The sequence below is a fragment of the Coenobita brevimanus genome, chromosome 32, assembly GCF_032717465.1.
Source record: "Coenobita brevimanus isolate Jiangsu-jjx chromosome 32, ASM3271746v2, whole genome shotgun sequence".
In the NCBI taxonomy this organism is placed as follows: Eukaryota; Metazoa; Arthropoda; class Malacostraca; order Decapoda; family Coenobitidae; genus Coenobita; species Coenobita brevimanus.
Genome location: NC_136985.1, coordinates 10,246,977 through 10,260,371, shown reverse-complemented (window position 1 = coordinate 10,260,371; position 13,395 = coordinate 10,246,977). Strand labels below are relative to the sequence as shown.

Genomic DNA, 13,395 nt, shown 5'->3' with positions numbered 1-13,395 from the left:
TAGATAGATTCATATATAGATATATAGATACACACACACACACATATATATATATATATATATATATATATATATATATATATATATATATATCATTCATTCATTCATTGCCAGACGCCATGTATCCCAAACGGGGTGGCCAAGGGCTTAGAGTTAATTGTTTTACAGGGAGGGGCACTAATCCTCCACCAACCCCACTTGACACGTAGGGATGCCAACAGCATCTGGTGTTCCCAGGCGGTCACCCATCCAAGTACTAACCAGACCCAACGTTGCTTAACTTCGCTGATCGGACGGGAAGCGGTGTACTCAACGTGGTATATATATATATATATATATAATATAATATAATATATATATATATTTATATATATATATATATATATAGTTCATTCACACTCAGACATCCATTTACAAAGTCTAATATCTCTACCTCTCAACTCAGTACAGCCATCTCCATAAATCAAGATCAGTGAATGGGGACAAAACAACCTTGTCTCTTTTAATGTTAGTAAAACTAAATATATACAGTTTACTAATAGACAGATATTGCCAGATTCGTACATTACCTTCAGTGCTACTAATATTCCCATCTCCAAAAGTATTGAAATTCTTGGCGTCTCACTTAACAGTGCCCTCAGCTGGACCTCTCATGTCAGATCACTTGCTAAAACCGCCTCAAAGAAACTTGGATTATTGTACAGAGTCCGTAACTTCTTCGCCGATGAGCAGGTAGCTATAATTTATAAGAGTTATGTGCGCTCTCAGCCTGAATACTGCTCACCCTTGTGGAATGGTTGTGGAGAGGTTGCATTAAGACAACTAGACAAAATTCAGAACAAAGCTGTTAGAATCATTAACAACCCTGCCATTACATATAAACTACCTCCCCTGCAAGTAAGAAGGAATGTTGCCTTCCTTGCATTATTTTACAGATATTTTATTGGCAAATGCTCAGACGAAGTTGTGTCCATGATGCCACCTCTCCATGCCTTCCCTCGTGCTACACGGGCATCTGGTAGCGCTCATGACTGGAATGTCACTCAGCCATATTGCAGAACTTCTGCCTATCAGAATTCTTTCATTCCCCGAACTGCATCTCTCTGGAACTCGCTTCCCCAGAGATGTTTCCCTCCAAATTTCAACTCAAAACTGTTCAAGTCTAACTGTTACAGATATTTTATGAACAGAGGACACCAGTAATCTGGTGTATGGATTTTTTTTTTTTAATCTTTTGTTTTTCCTTCCTCCAGTCTGATATATATATATATATATATATATATATATATATATATATATATATATATATATTGTAATGCTAGGTGAAATTAGGCTCGACTTCTCGTTCCTATTACACCTAACGTGGAGCGGGGTCCTCTTTCGAGACCTGAGCTTAGCGCAATAAAGAGAGGCAGGACACAAAAACTCTAGGCAACAACCTTTACACGTATATTACCACAATCAGGCACACGACAAGTCAGCAGATATTACAGCACAATACATAGCAATATAAAACCTTATCTAGGATATGGGTATCTCGCAGGATACTTGCTTCTCTGATAGCAATGACAACACAATCAATCCTAGCGTATCAAGGGTGCAGTGAATATAGGTGCACGCGGGAGGCGCGGGGGGGGGGGTGAGTCTCACGAGGAGGAGATAGGGGAGGGTGCGGGGAGTGACTTGTGACGGCTAAGGGAAACTTATGGTAATACTGGAGAGAGGCAGATATTAGCCGTGAAGTTTATACGGTTTCCACTAGCCAAGGGACTTTGGTATTTGATTTTATTCTTGATTCACACTTACTCGGGATATTGGGGTGAGAGAGAGTGATGAACAAGATTTATGGGTAGCGTGGGGGAGGGAGAGAATACCATTAATATTCTCTTTCACAATATTCCTTTAGAGCTCACAGTAATAGGGGCATGTCATTACAGAGGAATCTCCAGGCGGCACAGGCTTACTAATTGTATAAAAGGGATGTCACTCATAAATATAGTTCATCAGATCTTGTTCCACACACTCGTCCTTTAGTTTCTCACTGTGATCTTATTCGACCTGATATTCACTATATGAAGTCACTGCACAATACTTATACTAGGGGAAATAACACTTAACCTAAATCACTCGTACTGCAGTATCACACGTATTCATCAGGGAGATAGGCAAGAACATGTCGTCGACGATCCTGCCGGGCTAGGGGCACCGCCAATGTGAGGCGTGCCAAGAGGGCATGGGATAACTCGTAAGGGCGTCCTCTCGCGTCCTGGGCTACCCATGGCTTCCGGGCTGGGCTCAGGAGTGTGGCCCTCGGGACTGGGGCCGAATAGCTCCAGGAACCTCTGTTGTAAGTCTCGGCCTGTAGTGAGAGCCTTACGGCGTCGTGGGGGCGTAGGAGATCGCGCCCGGGTGTCTTGGGGAGAACCAAGAGATACTGCGGGCTGTGGTCTCCAGTGTCTAGGGGCGCCGACAGAGGAGGGCTGCGGCAGCGACTTCCACTGGGGCCCGTCAGGTGCGTCTGCTCTAGAGCCAGACATAGGGAGCAGAGGCCAGGGGAGGCTGTGGGGCCTGTCTGGGTCACTCTGGGATGGGAAGCCTGGGCTCTAGTCTCCTGCCATAGTGATGTCTCTCTCCTTACCTCTTTCTGCACACCCTCGTAGTGACAATAGATCGTCTCACGAGGAAGGGAGCGACAATAGGCTGTCTCTACCAAGACACTCTCCGATCGACAATAGGTCGTCTCATGAGGAGGGGAGTGACAATAGGCCGTCTCTACCTGAGCACTGTCGGAGCGACCATAGATCGTCTCACGAGGATGGGAGCGACAATAGGCCGTCTCTACCGAAGCACTGTCGGAGCGACCATAGATCGTCTCACGAGGATGGGAGCGACAATAGGCCGTCTCTACCGGAGCACTGTCGGAGCGACCATAGTTCATCTCACGAGGATGGGAGCGACAATAGGCCGTCTCTACCGGAGGGGAGCCGTCTGGTGTGCCTATGACAACTCCACCCCTAGCTGGTTCAACAATCCCACTCCGTGAAGGTAGTGTCTCCTACGGCGGCGATGGCGTGGTGGCTGTGTGACATAGGGGCGCAAGGCCCGGGCTGACATATGTCGCTGTTGCCGGGAGTGGTTGTGACTGGTGGCGGCTACCCCGTGGGGTCCGTCTGGGGGTGTCGGTACATCCTCGGGCATACTGAGCTGTATTTTGCTTGCCCTGTTGTCGGGGGCACTATGGTATATTTCGGGGGCACTGTTCTTTAAGTCACGCATTTTACCACTCTCCCCCTGTAAAAAGTCACGTCCTCGTGGCTGGAGGTGGAACGCTTGTGTGTTGGAGGTGGTGTACACCGGCTGGAGGTGTTGCAGCGCAGTTTGCCAGGCGACAGTGTAGGGGTTTTCTTCTTGTTCTGGGTCGCAGGTGAGGAAGAGTGTGAAGGTGGCGGTGGTAGACTGGAGGAGGTTTAGCAGGTGGTGTGGCCCACGGAGTCTGTGGTTCCTGCCAAGGGTAGGTGCCCATACGGCCCGCTTCACTTTCATCTTGCTTGGTGTGGCTGTCAGTGTGGTTGGGAGCTGAATGCTGGATACCGAGGGTAAGGGCCGGGTTTTGTGCTGTGGTAATGCAGTGTTGAGTCTCTGGGGAGTACAGGTAGAGGAGATTTGGGCCTGATGTAGCTTGATGATGTGAAGTCGTGGAGAGGTGGGTTGTGTAGGGGTGTGTGTGTATCGGGCGGGCGGGTGTGAGAGGCGGCCTGAGAGGGTGGTGGTGGTCTTGAGGGTCATGGTGGGGGGAGAAGTGGGCGTATGGGATGGGCGGGTTGTTTTGCGTGTTGTGGGCGCGGTGGGGCGCGGTGTTGGCGGAGTGGGTGTACGGATGGTGGGTGGGGGAGGGGGGGGTGGTAGTGGGTTGTGGTGAGGGCGTGGTGGCATGGGCGGAAGAGGTGGGAGTGGGCATTGAGGGGGGGGCCACGGAGGGAAGGGGTGAGGGTGAGGGAGGGGTGGAGGGGGAGGTGTCAGGTGAGGTGCTGGGGGTGGTGGCGGCCGGGGAGGTGGAGGTGGTAGGGGGGGTGGAGTGGGAGGGTGAGGAAGAAACATAGCACTCATATGTGACTGTAGAGGGTGGTGCGGGGGCCGGAGGGGGCTGGGGGTGTTGGGCCGGAGCGGGGGAGATGGGCATGCGGAAAGGCCGCACGTGATGGTTGCGGAGGGTACAGGGAGTGCCATGATAGTCTATGACCACCTGGTATGGGTTGGGGACTCGGGTGATTGTGTGGGGCCCCATGAAGTGGAGGGCGAGCTTGTGGGGAGTGGGGAGCTGGGCGACGACGACTGTGTCACCCGGGTTGAAAGGGTTGGAAGCTGTGTCGGGTCCAAGGTCCAGGTTCTTTTGCAGGTGGTATATCCGCCCTTTTAGCAGGTGTAGCGGGTCTGTAGTGGGAGCGGAAGCGGGCAGTTGCAGGTGGTGGCGTAGGAGTAGTAGGAGCGGAGTTTCCCCAAAGATTCTTTCGTAGGGGGAAACCCCGTCTTCTCGGGGGCACGAATTCATGCCCCACTGGACAATTTTTACATGTGCCGGCCAATCGTCGTCTTTTGTAGCCTCGATTCGGGTGCATAGCTGATTGATAAGGGTACGATGGCTACGTTCACATACGGCGTTCCCTTGTGGCCAGTATGGTGAGGAGTGGGAGATCTTATATCCGAAAATCCTGGCTAGCTCCTCCCAGACTTTTCCGGAGAACTCGGGGGCATTATCGGAATGGATGGCTTGGGGAATGCCAAAGTAAGGGAACATGTGTCGGAGCAGGGGATCGGCGACAGAAACGGCATGATGTTCCTTAGCCGGGCAGGCTACTACGAATTTGGAGTACGTGTCTACAAAAGTGACCACGTATTTATATCCAGATTTAGGGGGAAGAGGGCCTACTACGTCGATCGCCAGGAGTTGCCAGGGCTTGTGGGCAGTGATATGGCCTGATGGCCCAGCAGTCGGGGTGATATCTTTTCCAAGCGCGCAAGTCTGGATAATTTCCTTGGCGAGGCTGAAGGGATTTGGGGCCCAGTAAATATCGTTGAACACCTGTAGTAATTTTTTGGTGCCCAAGTGGATGCCGTTGTGGGCATGGAGGTGGCGCAGGGTGTCACGTGCTGCATCGGGGGTCAAGAGGATATGCCCGGACGGGGTTGGAAGGTGGTCGCCCTGTTGGCATAGCTTGGGGAATAGGTGAGCAGGGATCCAGGGGGGCCGTTCCTTGTGGTGCCAGAATTGTAGGAGGTCGGGGTCCGGTTGTACCGCGTGGATGGGGAGGCGGGAGAGGGCATCTGCATTGGTGTGGAGCTTTCCAGGCCTGTATGAAATCTCGTACTGAAACTCCTGTAGGGTGTCACGCCACCGGACGAGTTGGGCGTTATTGGAGTCTGATTGGCACAACCACTGGAGTGATTGGTGGTCGGTGATTATCATGACTTGGGTCCTAGAAAGATAAGCCCTAAAATATTGGAGGGCCCAGATTATGCCGAGGCATTCTCACTTGGTGGCAGCATAATTCTTTTCGGCCGGGTTCAGAGTGCGACTGGTGCAGGCAATGATGTGTTCCTTGCCGGCCTGTACCTGGGCTAGGACGGCGCCTATCGTGGTAAGGGACACATCCGTGTAGAGGCGAAAAGGGAGGGCATAGTCGGGGAAGGCCACGATGGGGGTAGAGACGAGCTTGTCTTTTAGCTGTTGAAAAGCAGCTCGCCGGTCCTCGGTCCAGGGGAAAGGTTCCCCTTTTCGTGTCAAGTCGTGAAGAGGCTTGGCGATCTGCGCAAATCCCTTCACAAAGCGATGGTAATAGGACGTGAGTCCCAGGAAGGCGCGGACGCTGTGGACATCCTGCGGCGGCGGTATGTCCGCTACGGCATGGAGCTTGTCGGGATCTGGGGAAATTCCTGCTTGGGAAATAGTATGTCCTAGGAACGAAACGGTCTTAGTGGCCAGGACACATTTAGAAGGATGTAGCTTGAGGCCTGCCTGGCGAATTCTGGTGAAAACTCGACGGATGTGCTGCAAGTGGTTGGCCCAGGTCTGGCTAAAAACAATGACGTCGTCAAGATAAGCTAAACATATTTCCCAAGTAAGGCCACTCAAGACAGATTCCATTAGTCTGGAGAAAGTGGCAGGGGCGTTGCAGAGGCCGAATGGCAGAACCTTAAATTCGTAATGTTTGCCATTACTGGTGGAAAAGGCCGTCTTGCCTCGATGGTCCGGGTGGACGGGGACCTGCCAGTATCCAGACTGGAGGTCAAGGGTAGAAAACCAAGACGCCCTGTAGAGGGAGTCTAGGGAATCGTCAATGCGGGGGAGGGGGGTGGCATCTTTAATGGTGGCGTCATTCACACGGTGGTAGTCAATGCAAAATTGCATCGTGCCGTCTTTCTTTTTTACTAGAATGACGGGGAAGGACCACGGGCTGGTGGAGGGGGAGATAACACCTGCCTCTTCCATTTCGCGTACCTGGCGGTCCTCCTCTTCTCTATGTCAGGGGTTCTTGCGTCGGGAAGGTTGTCGTATAGGTGGGCCTGTCATATGGATTTCGTGCAACAGGTACGTGGTATGCCCTATATCTGCTGGTCCTGTCGCAAACAAATCCCAGAAATCCAGGAGGAAGCGGCTTAGGGTGTCTCATGCTGGTTGGAGAGATGGTCAGGGATGGGGGGTAGAGGGGTGGGGAGGTGGGAGGAGGATGGGGCACAGGGCTCGGCTTCCTCCATCTCTCCGATGATAAGCCCTTTGGGGAGGGTGAAAGGGGACGGGGCGAGATTGACGATGCGGATGGCGGCGTGGTGGGGAGGGAGGAAGGTGGGGGACACAAGGCAGGCAGAAAGGGGTCCCGAGGGGAGGAGGGGGGAGAACAAAACGGATGGACCTGAGGGCCTGTTAAGGGGCACCCAAGCCTCATGGTGGGAGGGGATGGTAACAGCGACAGAGATGGTGGCAGGGAAAGAGGGAGCAGGAGTGGGGTGGAAAGGCTCGGGAGGGGGAGCAGAGGAGGGTGGAAAAGGGGGAAAGAAGGGGGGCACTGGGGGGAGGAAGAGGGCGAATCCTCCGGCCAGGGCCGCGGCGTGCATGTGCAAACGGCTGGGGTGGAACGGGGTGGGGGGCGGAACTGAAGTTGTCGGTGGCGATAGTCGATCGTGGCTCCGAGTTTTTGGAGCTATTCTAGCCCAAAATACCCGTCATAACTCTGGCAGGAGGAATAAAAAATGATGAATGGATGTTGGGTGGACACCGGCTGGTGGGTGTTGACCTGTAGAGCCTGAGTTTCCCCACGGATGGGCAGGGGGCCATCCTCTGCGTCCACAAGGTGAGTGGTAGTAGGGCGGAGTGGGCCAAACCGTGATTTGTAGCAGGAGAAATAGTGGCTGTAAAGGCAGGACCTGGCCGCTCCCGTATCGACTAGTAGTCTGGCCTTCACACAGTTTATTTTCATCTTGTGGTATACTGGGGGGCGATACTTAGGGGTAATGGCCCCCGCCACCGTGGGTTGGTGCAGGGGCGGGCCTAAAAATCCAGCTGGCTAAGGCTTTCGTTCTCCTGTTCCTGCTCTAGTTCTCCTGAATGGGGCTCGTCCACGGGCGTCAGCTCGTCCCCTGGGGCCTCGCCTTCTAAGGCGGACACTTTACGCGAACCCGGGGCTGTGATTCTGCGGCGAGCAGCTTTAAGCTGGTCCCGTATGTCATGAAGGGGGCAGCGGGAGTTGCAGGCTGTGAATTCCCATGGGTTGATAAGAATTAGGTTCGGGTTTTCTCGCGGGGCGGGGCGCCGACGGGAGAGGTGTGTCCTGGGCGGGCTAGGCGCCTGGGTCAGGCTGGTGTGAGGCAGAGGTGGACGCTGTGTGGCTGGGGGAGCCGGGGGTCGGGTGGGGAATTCTTAACAACATTAACTTGTTGTGGAGAAGGGCAGGCGGTCAGGAGGCGCCGCATCAGCTGTATATCTCTATCCACGTCTCCTGTTGGGTCATGGATAGTGAAGTGTTGTTTCACAACACTTGGGAGTACTCTGAGCAGAGTGTTAAATGTGTGCTGATCCCGGGTTTCCTCATCTGCCTCCAGGTAGGCAGCAGTAACCAGGCGTCTTGCCTGTATCAGGGTATTATCTAAATCCCCGTCGAATGAAAAACTATCCAGTTTGGATAGAGCCACTACTTTCTCCAATGATGGGGTGATGGCTTGTACAGTGAACTTTGTAAAGTTCTGCCAGGTGAGTTCTGGGACGATTTTCGGCGCTATGTTCGCCGCCGCTTTACCCAACAGTGGTAGTGTGACTGCAATTTTTTGTTGGTTATTTTCAAAGCCGATATCCAGTAAGGGTTTAATTATTGCCAGATATGTGTGTATATCATACTGGTCAGGGTCAAATTTGGGTAACTGAACGTGCGGTTTAGTTGCCATTTTGCCAAATATTTCCTGATTACCTCTCTTTTACGCCCGGGTCTAGAACCACCGCTGGCCACCAGTGTAATGCTAGATGAAATTAGGCTCGACTTCTCGTTCCTATTACAACTAACGTGGAGCGGGGTCCTCTTTCGAGACCGGAGCTTAATGCAATAAAGAGAGGCAGGACACAAAAACTCTAGGCAACAACCTTTACACGTATATTACCACAATCAGACACAGGACAAGTCAGCAGATATTACAGCACAATACATAGCAATATAAAACCTTATCGAGGATATGGGTATCTCGCAGGATACTTGCTTCTCTGATGGTAATGACAACACAATCAATCCTAGCTTATCAAGGGTGCAGTGAATATAGGCGCGCGCGGGAGGCACGGGGGGGGGGGTGAGTCTCACGAGGAGGAGATAGGGGAGGGTGCAGGGAGTGACTTGTGACGGCTAAGGGAAACTTATGGTAATACTGGAGAGAGGCAGATATTAGCCGTGAAGTTTATACGGTTTCCACTAGCCAAGGGACTTTGGTAATTGATTTTATTCTTGATTCACACTTACTCGGGATATTGGGGTGAGAGAGAGTGATGAACAAGATTTATGGGTAGCGTGGGGGAATGGAAAGAATACCATTAATATTCTCTTTCACAATATTCCTTTAGAGCTCACAGTAATAGGGGCATGTCATTACAGGGGAATCTCCAGGCGGCACAGGCTTACTAATTGTATAAAAGGGATGTCACTCATAATTATAGTTCATCAGATCTTGTTCCACACACTCGTCCTTTAGTTTCTCACTGTGATCTTATTTGCCCCGATATTCACTATATGAAGTCACTGCACAATACTTATACTAGGGGAAATCACACTTAACCTAAATCACTCGTACTGCAGTATCACATGTATTCATCAGGGAGATAGGCAGGAACATGTCATCGGCGATCCTGCCGGGCTAGGGGCACTGCCAATGTGAGGCATGCCAAGAGGGCATGGGATAACTCGTAAGGGTGTCCTCTCGCGTCCTGGGCTACCCATGGCTTCCGGGCTGGGCTCAGGAATGTAGCCCTCGGGACTGGGGCCGAAAAGCTCCAGGAACCTCTGTTGTAAGTCTCGGCCTGTAGTGAGAGCCTTACGGCGTCGTGGGGGCGTAGGGAGATCGCGCCCGGGTGTCCTGGGGAGAACCGAGAGAGACTGCGGGCTGCGGTCTCCAGCATCTAGGGGCGTCGACAGAGGAGGACTGCGGCAGCGACTTCCACTGGGGCCCGTCAGGTGCGTCTGCTCTAGAGCCAGACGTAGGGAGCAGAGGCCAGGGGAGGCTGTGAGGCCTGTCTGGGTCACTCTGGGATGGGAAGCCTGGGCTCTAGTCTCCTGCCGTAGTGACGTCTCTCTCCTTACCTCTTTCTGCACACCCTCGGAGCGACAATAGATCGTCTCATGAGGAAGGGAGCGACAATAGGCCATCTCTACCAAGACACTCTCGGAGCGACCATAGATCGTCTGACGAGGATGGGAGCGACAATAGGCCGTCTCTACCGGAGCACTTTCGGAGCGACCATAGAGCGTCTCACGAGGATGGGAGCGACAGTAGGCCGTCTCTACTGAAGGGGCGCCGTCTGGAGTGCCTATGACAACTCCACCCCTAGCTGGTTCAACAATCCCACTCCGTGAAAGTAGTGTCTTTCTCCTACGGTGGCGACGGCGTGGTGGCTGCGTGACATAGGGGCGCACGGCCCGGGCTGACATATGTCGCTGTTGCCAGGAGTGGTTGTGACTGGTGGCGGCTACCCTGTGGGGTCCGTGTGGGGGTGTCGGTACATCCTCGGGCATACTGAGCTGTATTTTGCTTGCCCTGTTGTCGGGGGCACTATGGTATATTTCGGGGGCACTGTTCTTTAAGTCACGCATTTTATATATATATATATATATATATATATATATATATATATATATATATATATGGAGCCCCTGTGGTATAGTGGTAGAGTGTGCGTTTTCGTACATGGGTGAACTAGGGTTTGCGCCCCACCCGGGTAATAAACTTTGGGAGTGTTCACCCGGCCACATACTGCATTGGCGGACACAAGGGGTGCTGTGGTTGAACCAGTGTCGCATACTATAAAGTATGCTTGCACCCAGTCGGCTTGCATGGGCCGATTTCACTTGGTTCACAAACTACACACACATCCAAAGCCACTCCAACACTATAATTACACTTACAAGCACCTCTCACCCTACATACAATTTCTACTAGACAGCCTAAGCCACTTGGTAGAGATACATTGGCTGTATCGTCCTGACTTCAGTCGGGATAGGCCGGTCCTGCAGTGGATACTCAAACGGCTGATGATGATGATGATGATGATGATATATATATATATATATATAAATGCAATGCTCAACAAAAGTGTTGCATACCCATGTCAAGGTGCGTGATATTTTTGGCTAAAAAAGAATGTGCTATTTTGGGTTAAAAAATTTAGACAGACTATTTGGGTGCTAACATGACGTCACGGCAGCCCGAGGCCTTACTATGCGGTGGTTGGCTGTCGACTCAGTTGCCTGCAGGATGCGAGAGAGAGGAGAAGCTGGCCGCTCCTCCCTCTCTTACTGCTCTAATCTTGACCTAGTGAACTGCAGTGTTTTGACCTTTGGGACTTTAATACGGCCCCTACCCGTGAATTGTCTAGTGAAATCATTTCACAGATCATTGCTGTAAAGGAGGCTGTCCATCCCATGAAGGAAATTAGTGAAGTGGTTGGTGTGGCACAGTCGACAGTGCAGATGTGGTGTGCCCATTACAGGCAGGAGCAGGAAACCAGCGGTGACATTTCTACAAAGAAACAACGGTCTGGTAGGCCCAGGAAAACTTCATTGAGGTCTGTGGATGTGCTAAAACATGCAGTGGAGTCTAATCCTCGTGTTACTGCAAAAAGGCTCAAGGAGAGCAACCGGAAAGCGTTTGGTGAAGTTTCAGTGAGCACTGTTTCTCGAAGAGTCCACGAACTTGACTACACTAGCCACAGGCCTGTGAGAAAGCTACTAACACGTTACCACAGACTTCACTGGCTTGCCTTTGCTAACAAGTACCTTATATGGGGTGAGGAGCAGTGGTTGTCTGTGTTGTGGTCTGGTGATGGAACGTTTACCGTTACCTGTAATCGCGGAGTGCGAGTGTACCGGCACAGAGGTAGTGACCCACTTGACCCCCGTTATGTGGAAACCACAGTTCAACCCCCTGATTCACTTATGGTAATTGGGTTGTTTCTCTGGTAAGGGGTTGGGTAAGCTTGTTGTTCTTCCCAGGAACCACAAAGTGAATCCGGACGGTTACCTGGAGCTGCTTTGTGATCATCTACCAGAGACCTTTGAGCTCACAGGTACACGAGTCTTTCAGCAGGACTGTGCACCTGCTCACACTACCAAGTCTGTCACCAACTGGCTTCGTGACTGCAAGGTTCCCTTCATGAATGACTGGCCAGGCAATAGCCCTTACCTCATCCCAATAGAGAACCTCTGGTACATCGTAAAAAAGGATCTCTAAGGGAAGGACGTGAGCTCTCTACCGAAGCTGGAAGCAGCCATTCGCAAGACCTGGGCAAATATATCACCCCAGCACCTGAGGAACCTGGCCCTTTCATTTCCACGAAGTCTCAGCTCCGTGAAGAGGCGCAAACGATACCCTACTAAGCATTAAACGTAATTATAATGCATTATTTACCTGTTTTTTCCATAGCTGAAAGGTTTCTTTGTTTTGTTTGTTTTTGGGTGCAGGGTGCGCAACACTTTTACGAGCACTGTATATATATATATATATTACAGGAGTAGACTGTAGCACCACTTGAGGAGGGCAGTACTCCCAATGTGGGTGGAAAGCTGATGTCAAGGAGAGCTGGAGCTCCCACTTCATAAACCCTTGGGACTAGTTCCTGACCATCCCTCTTTGCTGAACTTTTTTTCAGTGTTTCAGTAACACAGAGAGTAGACCAGCATGCTCTCCAATACAAGTTTCTTTAACTGTCAACACCAAACTACATGCACAGTACACGCTACACTTCCTTTTCAAAATTAAATGAAGGAAAACTGCGCACTTAACCTGCCCCGTGCCAGTGTCATTTTAAAACGGCGTTACACAATTGCGCGCTTAGTGCCAGTGCTGTTTAAATTTTTTTTTTTCAAAAAATCATGGAGAGCACAATTTTCAGACTAGGCGTGCAAAAATTGGTGAGGATGTACGACAACTCTTCCACCACCTTACCTCAGGCGCTCAGGCCTATACACCTACGTGCTGAGGCATCGCCCTCACTCACCCTCAGTCTGCTTGTACCACTCATACTGTACAGTCATGTCTTGCCGTGGTCTCCCTGACGATGAGATTCAGGAGCTCCTGAGGGTGCCCTACACTGGCGAAAGTGACGTTGATGATGACGTGAAAGATAAGGATTATGTGCAACTGGAAGTTGAAAGTACTAGTGACGAGGAAATACCCACACCAAGGAAATCCAGGTATGTGGGGTATGCTTGTACCCGAGGGATGAGGCCATCACCATGTCATTGCCTAGCCTTACGTGATGAAGAGGAGGATTCAGAGGAGGAGGTGAGGCTTCTAGTATTCCTGGGTGGCTGGGGAAGCTGAGGATTTTCCCATGTGGGGTTGGAAGTTTTAGGAGGAAGAGAGGGAGATTTGGGAATATTCCACTGGCTGGGGACGCAGGTGAGTCATCTTGCCTGCACTATCCCTCGCACCCACATGACCTAGCTCGCTGTAGCACCTCAGGACAAAATGTTCTCCCATTACCCGCAGCCAGCACATCCACAGAAAGTGTTCCTCCTTTTGCAACATTTCCAATCATATTGAGGGAAAATGTTCCCCTATTCCCCACACTTCCCAGCACCTCTAGTGAGACTTTTCCCTCCTTCCTCACACTTCCCCACGCTTCCCCACGGCCCTTGGATGAGGGAGGTG

The 13,395-nt window shown here is 51.4% G+C and overlaps 1 pseudogene; it reads right to left on the bottom strand.

The window, feature by feature from the left end:
* Nucleotides 1–212: 212 nt before the first annotated feature.
* Nucleotides 213–331, bottom strand: LOC145395687 (5S ribosomal RNA; annotated as a pseudogene).
* Between the last annotated feature and the right edge of the window lie 13,064 nt (nucleotides 332–13,395).